This window comes from Tenrec ecaudatus, chromosome 1 (assembly GCF_050624435.1).
Source record: "Tenrec ecaudatus isolate mTenEca1 chromosome 1, mTenEca1.hap1, whole genome shotgun sequence".
Lineage (NCBI taxonomy): Eukaryota > Metazoa > Chordata > Mammalia > Afrosoricida > Tenrecidae > Tenrec > Tenrec ecaudatus.
This window is the reverse complement of record NC_134530.1, coordinates 282,078,960-282,090,872: the sequence shown is the minus strand read 5'-3', so window position 1 is coordinate 282,090,872 and position 11,913 is coordinate 282,078,960.

Below are 11,913 nucleotides of genomic sequence, written 5' to 3'. Positions count from 1 at the left end.
GCGGGCACTTGGACTATCTAGGTTAACCAACGGACACTTGGACTATGTAGGTTAACTAGCGAACACTTCGACTATCTAGGTTAGCTAACGGGCAATTGGACTATCTAGGTTAACTAACGGGCACTTGGATTATGTAGGTTCCCTAGCGGGCACTTGGAATATATAGGTTCCCTATGGGCACATGGAGTATGTAGGTTCCCTAACTGGCACTTGGAATATATAAGTTCCCTATCGGGCACTTGGACTATGTAGGTTCCTGAGCGGGCACTTGGACTATATAGGTTCCCTATCGGGCATTGGACTATGTAGGTTAACTAGCAGGACCTTGGACAATCTAGGTTACCTAGCGGCACTTGAACTATATACATACCCTAGGGGGCATTTGGACTATCTAGGTTACCTAGCGGGCACTTGGACTATGTACGTCCCCTAGCAGGCACTTGGACTATCTAGGTTAACTAGAGGGCCCTTGGACGATCTAGGTTAACTAGTGGGCCCTTGGACTATCTAGATTAACTAGCGGGCCCTTGGACTATCTTGGTTTACTAGCGGGCACTTGGAGTATCTAGGTTAACTAGCGGGCACTTGGACTATGTAGTTTTCCTAGCGGGCATTAGGATTACTTAGGTTACCTAGTGGGCACTTGGACTATGTAGGTTAACTAGAAGGCACTTGGACTATCAAGATTACCTAGTGGGCCCTTGGATTATGTAGGTTACCAGCGGGCACTTGGACTATCAAGGATAACGAACGTGCACTTGGACTATTTAGGTAACCTAGCGGGCACTTGGACTGTCTAGGTTACCTAGAGCGCACTTGGCCTATCTAGGTTAACGAACGGACACTTGGACTATGTAGGTTAACTAGCGGACACTTCGACTATCTAGGTTAGCTAACGGGCAATTGGACTATCTAGGTTACCTAGCGGACACTTGGACTATGTAGGTTCCCTAGCGGGCACTTGGACTATTTAGGTTACCTAGCAGGCACTTTGACTATCTAGGTTAACTAACAGGCACTTGGACTATGTAGGTTGCCTAGCGAGCACTTGGACTATATAGGTTCCCTAGCGAGCACTTGGACTATGTAGGTTCCCTATCGGGTACTTGGACTGTCTAGGTTAACTAGCGGGCAATTGGACTGTCTAGGTTACCTAGTGGGCACTTGGGCTATGTAGTTTACCTAGCAGGCACTTGGACTATGGAGGTTAAGTAGCGGGCACTTGGACTGTCTAGGTAACCTAGCGGGCACTTGGACTATCTAGGTTAACGAACGGGCACTTGGACTATGTAGGTAACCTAGCGGGTACTTGGACTGTCTAGGTTAACTAGCGGGCACTTTGACTATCTAGGTTAACGAACGGGCCCTTGGATATGTAGGTTACGTAGCGGGCACTTGGACTATGTAGGATCCCTATCGGACATTTGGACTACTTAGGTTAACTAGCGGGCACTTGGACTATCTAGGTTAACGAGCGGGCACTTGGACTATCTAGGTCAAGTAGCGGGCCCTTGTACTATGTAGGTTAACTAGCGGGCACTTGGACTATCTAGGTTAAATAGCGGACCTTGGACTATGTAGGTTAACTTGCGGGCCCTTGGACTATGTAGGTTAAATAGCGGGCACTTGGATTATCAAGGTTTCCTAGCCAGAACTCGGACTATGAACATACCCTAGCGCGCACTTGGACTATCAAGGTTACCTAGCGGGCACTTGGACTATGTACGTCCCCTAGTGGGCACTTGGACTATCTAGGTTAACTAACGGGCACTTGGACTATGTAGGTTACCTAGCGGGCACTTGGACTATGTAGGTTAACTAGAAGGCGCTTGGACTATCAAGGTTACCTAGCGGGCCCTTGAACTATGTAGATTACCAGCGGGCACTTGGACTATCTAGGTTAACGAACGTGCACTTGGACTATGTAGGTAACCTAGTGGGCACTTGGACTGTCTAGGTTACCTAGAGGGCACTTGGCCTATCTAGGTTAACGAACGGGCACTTGGACTATGTAGGTTAACTAGCGGGCCCTTGGACTATCTAGGTTTACTAGCGGGCACTTGGACTATCTAGGTTAACAAGCGGGCACTTGGACTATCTAGGTTAACTAGAGGGCATTTGGATTATGTAGGTTAACTAGCGGACACATCGACTATCTAGGTTAGCTAACGGGCAATTGGACTATCTAGGTTACCTAGTGGGCACTTCGACTATGTAGGTTCCCTAGGGGGCACTTGGACTATTTAGGTTACCTAGCAGGCACTTTGACTATCTAGGTTAACTAACGGGCACTTGGACTATGTAGGTTGCTTAGCGAGCACTTGGACTATGTAGATTCCCTAGGGGGCACTTGGACTATGTATGTCCCCTAGCGGGCACTTGGACTATCTAGGTTAACTATTGGGCCCTTAGACTATGTAGGTTAACTATCGGGCACTTGGATTATCTAGGTTAACCAGCGGGCACTTGGACGATCTAGGTTAACTAGCGGGCACTTGGACTATATAGGTTAACTAGCGGGCACTTGGACTATCTAGGTTTACTAGCGGGCACTTGGACTATCTAGGTTAACTAGCGGGCACTTGGACTATGTAGTTTTCCTAGCGGGCATTAGGATTACTTAGGTTACCTAGTGGGCACTTGGACTATGTAAGTTACCTAGCGGGCATGTGGACTATGTAGGTTAACTAGAAGGCACTTGGACTATCAAGATTACCTAGCGGGCCCTTGGATTATGTAGGTTACCAGCGGGCACTTGGACTATCTAGGTTAACGAACGTGCACTTGGACTATGTAGGTAACCTAGCGGGCACTTGGACTGTCTAGGTTACCTAGAGGGCACTTGGCCTATCTAGGTTAACGAACGGACACTTGGACTATGTAGGTTAACTAGCGGACACTTCGACTATCTAGGTTAGCTAACGGGCAATTGGACTATCTAGATTACCTAGCGGACACTTGGACTATGTAGGTTCCCTAGCGGGCACTTGGACTATTTAGGTTACCTAGCAGGCACTTTGACTATCTAGGTTAACTAAGAGGCACTTGGACTATGTAGGTTGCCTAGCGAGCACTTGGACTATATAGGTTCCCTAGCGAGCACTTGGACTATGTAGGTTCCCTATCGGGTACTTGGACTGTCTAGGTTAACTAGCGGGCAATTGGACTGTCTAGGTTACCTAGTGGGCACTTGGACTATGTAGTTTACCTAGCAAGCACTTGGACTATGGATGTTAACTAGCGGGCACTTGGACTGTCTAGGTAACCTAGCGGGCACTTGGACTATCTAGGTTAACGAACGGGCACTTGGACTATGTAGGTAACCTAGCGGGCACTTGGACTGTCTAGGTTGCCTAGCGGGCACTTGGACTATGTAGGTTAACTAGCGTGCCTTTGGACTATCTAGGTTACGTAGCGGGCACTTTGTATATAGGTTAACGAGCGGGTACTTGGACTATGTAGGTTAACTAGAGGACACTTGGATTATCTAGGTTAACTAGTGGGCCCTTGGACTATGTAGGTTAAGTAGCAGGCACTTGGACAATCTAGGTTAACTCGCGGGCACTTGGAAGATCTAGGTTAACTAGCAGGCACTTGGACGATCAAAGTTAACAAGTGAGACCTTGGACTATGTAGGTTACCTAGCGGGCACTTGGACTATATAGGTTACCTAGAGGGCACTTGGACTATGTAGGTTAACTAGCGAGCACTTGGACTCTAGGTTACCTAGCGGGCACTTGGACTATCTAGGTTAACCAACGGACACTTGGACTATGTAGGTTAACTAGCGAACACTTCGACTATCTAGGTTAGCTAACGGGCAATTGGACTATCTAGGTTAACTAACGGGCACTTGGATTATGTAGGTTCCCTAGCGGGCACTTGGAATATATAGGTTCCCTATGGGCACATGGAGTATGTAGGTTCCCTAACTGGCACTTGGAATATATAAGTTCCCTATCGGGCACTTGGACTATGTAGGTTCCTGAGCGGGCACTTGGACTATATAGGTTCCCTATCGGGCATTGGACTATGTAGGTTAACTAGCAGGACCTTGGACAATCTAGGTTACCTAGCGGCACTTGAACTATATACATACCCTAGGGGGCATTTGGACTATCTAGGTTACCTAGCGGGCACTTGGACTATGTACGTCCCCTAGCAGGCACTTGGACTATCTAGGTTAACTAGAGGGCCCTTGGACGATCTAGGTTAACTAGTGGGCCCTTGGACTATCTAGATTAACTAGCGGGCCCTTGGACTATCTTGGTTTACTAGCGGGCACTTGGAGTATCTAGGTTAACTAGCGGGCACTTGGACTATGTAGTTTTCCTAGCGGGCATTAGGATTACTTAGGTTACCTAGTGGGCACTTGGACTATGTAGGTTAACTAGAAGGCACTTGGACTATCAAGATTACCTAGTGGGCCCTTGGATTATGTAGGTTACCAGCGGGCACTTGGACTATCAAGGATAACGAACGTGCACTTGGACTATTTAGGTAACCTAGCGGGCACTTGGACTGTCTAGGTTACCTAGAGCGCACTTGGCCTATCTAGGTTAACGAACGGACACTTGGACTATGTAGGTTAACTAGCGGACACTTCGACTATCTAGGTTAGCTAACGGGCAATTGGACTATCTAGGTTACCTAGCGGACACTTGGACTATGTAGGTTCCCTAGCGGGCACTTGGACTATTTAGGTTACCTAGCAGGCACTTTGACTATCTAGGTTAACTAACAGGCACTTGGACTATGTAGGTTGCCTAGCGAGCACTTGGACTATATAGGTTCCCTAGCGAGCACTTGGACTATGTAGGTTCCCTATCGGGTACTTGGACTGTCTAGGTTAACTAGCGGGCAATTGGACTGTCTAGGTTACCTAGTGGGCACTTGGGCTATGTAGTTTACCTAGCAGGCACTTGGACTATGGAGGTTAAGTAGCGGGCACTTGGACTGTCTAGGTAACCTAGCGGGCACTTGGACTATCTAGGTTAACGAACGGGCACTTGGACTATGTAGGTAACCTAGCGGGTACTTGGACTGTCTAGGTTAACTAGCGGGCACTTTGACTATCTAGGTTAACGAACGGGCCCTTGGATATGTAGGTTACGTAGCGGGCACTTGGACTATGTAGGATCCCTATCGGACATTTGGACTACTTAGGTTAACTAGCGGGCACTTGGACTATCTAGGTTAACGAGCGGGCACTTGGACTATCTAGGTCAAGTAGCGGGCCCTTGTACTATGTAGGTTAACTAGCGGGCACTTGGACTATCTAGGTTAAATAGCGGACCTTGGACTATGTAGGTTAACTTGCGGGCCCTTGGACTATGTAGGTTAAATAGCGGGCACTTGGATTATCAAGGTTTCCTAGCCAGAACTCGGACTATGAACATACCCTAGCGCGCACTTGGACTATCAAGGTTACCTAGCGGGCACTTGGACTATGTACGTCCCCTAGTGGGCACTTGGACTATCTAGGTTAACTAACGGGCACTTGGACTATGTAGGTTACCTAGCGGGCACTTGGACTATGTAGGTTAACTAGAAGGCGCTTGGACTATCAAGGTTACCTAGCGGGCCCTTGAACTATGTAGATTACCAGCGGGCACTTGGACTATCTAGGTTAACGAACGTGCACTTGGACTATGTAGGTAACCTAGTGGGCACTTGGACTGTCTAGGTTACCTAGAGGGCACTTGGCCTATCTAGGTTAACGAACGGGCACTTGGACTATGTAGGTTAACTAGCGGGCCCTTGGACTATCTAGGTTTACTAGCGGGCACTTGGACTATCTAGGTTAACAAGCGGGCACTTGGACTATCTAGGTTAACTAGAGGGCATTTGGATTATGTAGGTTAACTAGCGGACACATCGACTATCTAGGTTAGCTAACGGGCAATTGGACTATCTAGGTTACCTAGTGGGCACTTCGACTATGTAGGTTCCCTAGGGGGCACTTGGACTATTTAGGTTACCTAGCAGGCACTTTGACTATCTAGGTTAACTAACGGGCACTTGGACTATGTAGGTTGCTTAGCGAGCACTTGGACTATGTAGATTCCCTAGGGGGCACTTGGACTATGTATGTCCCCTAGCGGGCACTTGGACTATCTAGGTTAACTATTGGGCCCTTAGACTATGTAGGTTAACTATCGGGCACTTGGATTATCTAGGTTAACCAGCGGGCACTTGGACGATCTAGGTTAACTAGCGGGCACTTGGACTATATAGGTTAACTAGCGGGCACTTGGCCGATCTAGGTTAACTAGCGGGCAGCTGGATTATCAAAATTAACAAGTGAGCCCTTGGACTATGTAGTTTAACTAGCGGGTCCTTGGACTATCTAGGTTACCTAGCGGGCCCATGGACTATATAGGTTACCTAACGGGCACTTGGACTATGTAGGTTACCTAGTGGACACTTGGACTATCTAGGTTAACGAACGGGCACTTGGAATATGCAGGTAACCTTACGGGCACTTGTACTGTCTAGGTTACCTAGCGGGCCCTTGGACTTCTAGGTTAACGAACGGGCACTTCGAATATGCAGGTAACCTTGCGGGCACTTGTACTGTCTAGGTTACCTAGCGGGCACTTGGACTATCTAGGTTAGGTAATGGGAACTTGGACTATCTAGGTTACCTAGCGGGAATTTGGACAATGTAAGTTACCTAGCAGGCACTTGGACTATCTAGGTTACATAGCGGGCACTTGGACTATGTAGGTTAACTAGCGAGCAATTGGACTCTAGGTTACCTAGCGGGCACTTGGACTATCTAGGTTACCTAGCGGGCCCTTGGACTATGTAGGTTTCCTATCGGGCACTTGGACTATCTAGGTTAACGAACGGGCACTTAGACTATGTAGGTAACCTAGCGGGCACTTGGACAGTCTAGGTTACCTAGCGGGCTCTAGGACTATCTAGGTTAGCTAACAGGCACTTGGACTATCTAGGTTCCCTAGCGGGCACTTGTACTATCTTGGTTACCAATTTGGCACTTGGACTATGTAGGTCAACTAGCGGGACCTTGGACTATCCAGGTTCCCTAAAGGGCACTTGGACTATCTAGTTACCGAACGGGAACTTGGACTATTTAGGTTACCTAGTGGGCACTTGGACTATGTAGTCTAACTAGTGGGCCCTTGGACGATCTAGGTTACCTAGCGGGTATTTGAACTATCTACGTTAACTAGCGGGCACTTGCACTATCTAGGTTACTTAGTGGGCACTTGGACTATGTAAGTTCCCTCGCGGGCACTTGGACTATGTAGGTTAACTACCGTGCCCTTGGACTATCTAGGTTACGTAGCGGGCATTGGACTATGTAGGTTAACTAGCAGGACCTTGGACTATCTAGGTTACCTAGCGGGCTTTTGGACTATGTAGGGTAACTAGCGGACACTTGGACAATCTAGGTTAACTAGCGGGCACTTGAACTATGTACATACCCTAGGGGGCACTTGGACTATCTAGGTTACCTACCGGGCACTTCGACTATGTACGTCCCCTAGCGGGCACTTGGACTATCTAGGTTAACTAGAGGGCCCTTGGACGATCTAGGTTAACTAGCGGGCACTTGGACTATCTAGCTTAACTAGCGGGCACTTGGACTATCTAGATTAACTAGCGGTCCCTTGGACTATCTAGGTTAACTAGCGGGCACTTGGACTATCTAGGTTAACTAGCAGGCACTTGGACTATCTAGGTTAACTAGCGGGCACTTGGAATATCTAGGTTAACTACCATGCACTTGGACTATGTAGGTTCCCTAGCGGGCACTTGGACTATCTATGTTAACTAGCGGGCACTTGGAATATGTACGTTACCTAGCAGGCACTTGGACTATCTAGGTTAACTAGCGGGCACTTGGAATATCTAGGTTAACTACCATGCACTTGGACTATGTAGGTTCCTTAGCGGGCACTTGGACTATCTAGGTTGCCTAGCGGGTACTTGGACTATGTAGGTCAACTAGTGGGCCCTTGGACTATGTAGATTAACTAGCAGGCACTTGGACAATCTAGGTTAACTAGCGGGCACTTGGACGATCTAGGTTAACTAGCGGGCAGCTGGATTATCAAAATTAACAAGTGAGCCCTTGGACTATGTAGTTTAACTAGCGGGTCCTTGGAATATCTAGGTTACCTAGCGGGCACTTGGACTATATAGGTTACCTAACGGGCACTTGGACCATGTAGGTTACCTAGTGGACACTTGGACTATCTAGGTTAACGAACGGGCACTTGGAATATGCAGGTAACCTTACGGGCACTTGTACTGTCTAGGTTACCTAGCGGGCACTTGGACTTCTAGGTTAACGAACGGGCACTTCGAATATTCAGGTAACCTTGCGGGCACTTGTACTGTCTAGGTTACCTAGCGGGCACTTGGACTATCTAGGTTAGGTAATGGGAACTTGGACTATCTAGGTTACCTAGCGGGAACTTGGACAATGTAAGTTACCTAGCAGGCACTTGGACTATCTAGGTTACATAGCGGGCACTTGGACTATGTAGGTTAACTAGCGAGCAATTGGACTCTAGGTTACCTAGCGGGCACTTGGACTATCTAGGTTACCTAGCGGGCCCTTGGACTATGTAGGTTTCCTATCGGTCACTTGGACTATCTAGGTTAACGAATGGGCACTTAGACTATGTAGGTAACCTAGCGGGCACTTGGACAGTCTAGGTTACCTAGCGGGCTCTTGGACTATCTAAGTTAGCTAACAGGCACTTGGACTATCTAGGTTCCCTAGCGGGCACTTGTACTATCTTAGTTACCAATTTGGCACTTGGACTATGTAGGTCAACTAGCGTGCCCTTGGACTATCCAGGTTCCCTAAAGGGCACTTGGACTATCTAGTTACCGAACGGGAACTTGGACTATTTAGGTTACCTAGCGGGCACTTGGACTATGTAGGCTAACTAGTGGGCCTTTGGACGATCTAGGTTACCTAGCGGGTATTTGAACTATCTAGGTTAACTAGCGGGCACTTGCACAATCTAGGTTACCTAGTGGGCACTTGGATTATGTAAGTTCCCTAGCGGGCACTTGGACTGTCTAGGTTAACTAGCGTGCACTTGGACTATGTAGGTTCCTTAGTGGGCACTTGGACTATCTAGGTTGCCTAGCGGGCACTTGGACTATGTAGGTTAACTAGCGTGCCCTTGGACTATCTAGGTTACGTAGCGGGCACTTTGTATATAGGTTAACTAGCGGGTACGTGGACTATGTAGGTAAACTAGAGGACACTTGGATTATCTAGGTTAACTAGTGGGCCCTTGGACTATGTAGGTTAAATAGCAGGCACTTGGACAATCTAGGTTAACGCGCGGGCACTTGGAAGATCTAGGTTAACTAGCAGGCACTTGGACTATCAAAGTTAACAAGTGAGACCTTGGACTATGTAGGTTACCTAGCGGGCACTTGGACTATGTAGGTTAACTAGCGAGCACTTGGCCTCTAGTTTACCTAGTGGGCACTTGGACTATCTAGGTTAACCAACGGACACTTGGACTATGTAGGTTAACTAGCGGACACTTCGACTATCTAGGTTAGCTAACGGGCAATTGCACTATCTAGGTTAACTAACGGGCACTTGAACTATGTAGGTTCCCTAGAGAGCACTTGGACTATTTAGGTTACCTAGCAGGCACTTTGACTATCTAGGTTAACTAACGGGCACTTGGACTATGTAGGTTCCCTAGCAGGCACTTGGACTATATAGGTTCCCTATGGGGACATGGTGTATGTAGGTTCCCTAACTGGCACTTGGAATATATAGGTTCCATATCAGGCACTTGGACTATGTAGGTTCCTCAGCGGGCTTTTGGACGATGTAGGTTCCCTATCGGGCATTGGACTATGTAGGTTAACTAGCAGGACCTTGGATTATCTAGGTTACCTAGCGGGCACTTGGACTATGTAGGGTAACTAGCGGACACATGGACAATCTAGGTTACCTAGCGGGCACTTGAACTATGTACATACCCTAGGGGGCACTTGGACTATCTAGGTTACCTAGCGGGCACTTGGACTATGTACGACACCTAGCGGGCACTTGGACTACCTAGGTTAACTAGAGGGCCCTTGGACGATCTAGGTTAACTAGCGGGCAATTGGACTATCTAGGTTAACTAGCGGGCACTTGGACTATCTAGATTAACTAGCGGTCCCTTGGACTATCTAGGTTAACTAGCGGGCACTTGGACTATCTAGGTTAACTAGCGGGCACTTGGACTATCTAGATTAACTAGCGGGCCCTTGTACTATCTAGGTTTACTAGCGGGCACTTGGACAATCTAGGTTAACTAGCGGGCACTTTGACTATGTAGTTTTCCTAGCGGGCATTAGGATTACTTAGGTTACCTAGTGGGCACGTGGACTATGTAGGTTACCTAGCGGGCACTTGGACTATGTAGGTTAACTAGAAAGCACTTGGACTATCAAGATTACCTAGCGGGCCCTTGGATTATGTAGGTTACCAGCGGGTACTTGGACTATCTAGGTTAACGAACGTGCACTTGGACTATGTAGGTAACCTAGCGGGCACTTGGACTGTCTAGGTTACCTAGAGGGCACTTGGCCTATCTAGGTTAACGAACGGACACTTGGACTATGTAGGTTAACTAGCGGACACTTCGACTATCTAGGTTAGCTAACGGGCAATTGGACTATCTAGGTTACCTAGCGGACACTTGGACTATGTAGGTTCCCTAGCGGGCACTTGGACTATTTAGGTTACCTAGCAGGCACTTTGACTATCTAGGTTAACTAACAGGCACTTGGACTATGTAGGTTGCCTAGCGAGCACTTGGACTATATAGGTTCCCTAACGAGCACTTGGACTATGTAGGTTCCCTATCGGGTACTTGGACTGTCTAGGTTAATTAGCGGGCAATTGGACTGTCTAGGTTACCTAGTGGGTACTTGGACTATGTAGTTTACCTAGCAGGCACTTGGACTATGGAGGTTAACTAGCGGGCACTTGGACTGTCTAGGTAACCTAGCGGGCACTTGGACTATCTAGGTTAACGAACGGGCACTTGGACTATGTAGGTAACCTAGCGGGTACTTGGACTGTCTAGGTTACCTAGCGGGCACTTTTACTATCTAGGTTAACGAACGGACACTTGGATATGGAGGTTACGTAGCGGGCACTTGGACTATGTAGGATCCCTATCGGACATTTGGACTACTTAGGTTAACTAGCGGGCACTTGGACTCTCTAGGTTAACTAGCGGGCACTTGGACTATCTAGGTCAAGTAGCGGGCCCATGTACTATGTAGGTTAACTAGCGGGCACTTGGACTATCTAGGTTAAATAGCGGACCTTGGACTATGTAGGTTAACTTGCGGGCCCTTGGACTATGTAGGTTAACTAGCGGGCACTTGGATTATCTAGGTTTCCTAGCCAGCTCTCGGACTATGTACATACCCTAGCGCGCACTTGGACAAGCAAGGTTACCTAACGGGCACTTGGACTATGTACGTCCCCTAGTGGGCACTTGGACTATCTAGTTTAACTAACGGGCACTTGGACTATGTAGGTTACCTAGCGGGCACTTGGACTATGTAGATTACCAGCGGGCACTTGGACTATCTAGGTTAATGAACGTGCACTTGGACTATGTAGGTAACCTAGTGGGCACTTGGAATGTCTAGGTTACCTAGTGGGCACTTGGCCTATCTAGGTTAACGAAGGGGCACTTGGACTATGTAGGTTAACTAGCGGGCCCCTGGACTATCTAGGTTTACTAGCGGGCACTTGGACTATCTAGGTTAACAAGCGGGCACTTGGACTATCTAGGTTAACTAACGGGCACTTGGACTATGTAGGTTACCTAGCGGGCACTGGGACTATGTAGGTTAAATAGAAGGCGCTTGGACTATCAAGGTTACCTAGCG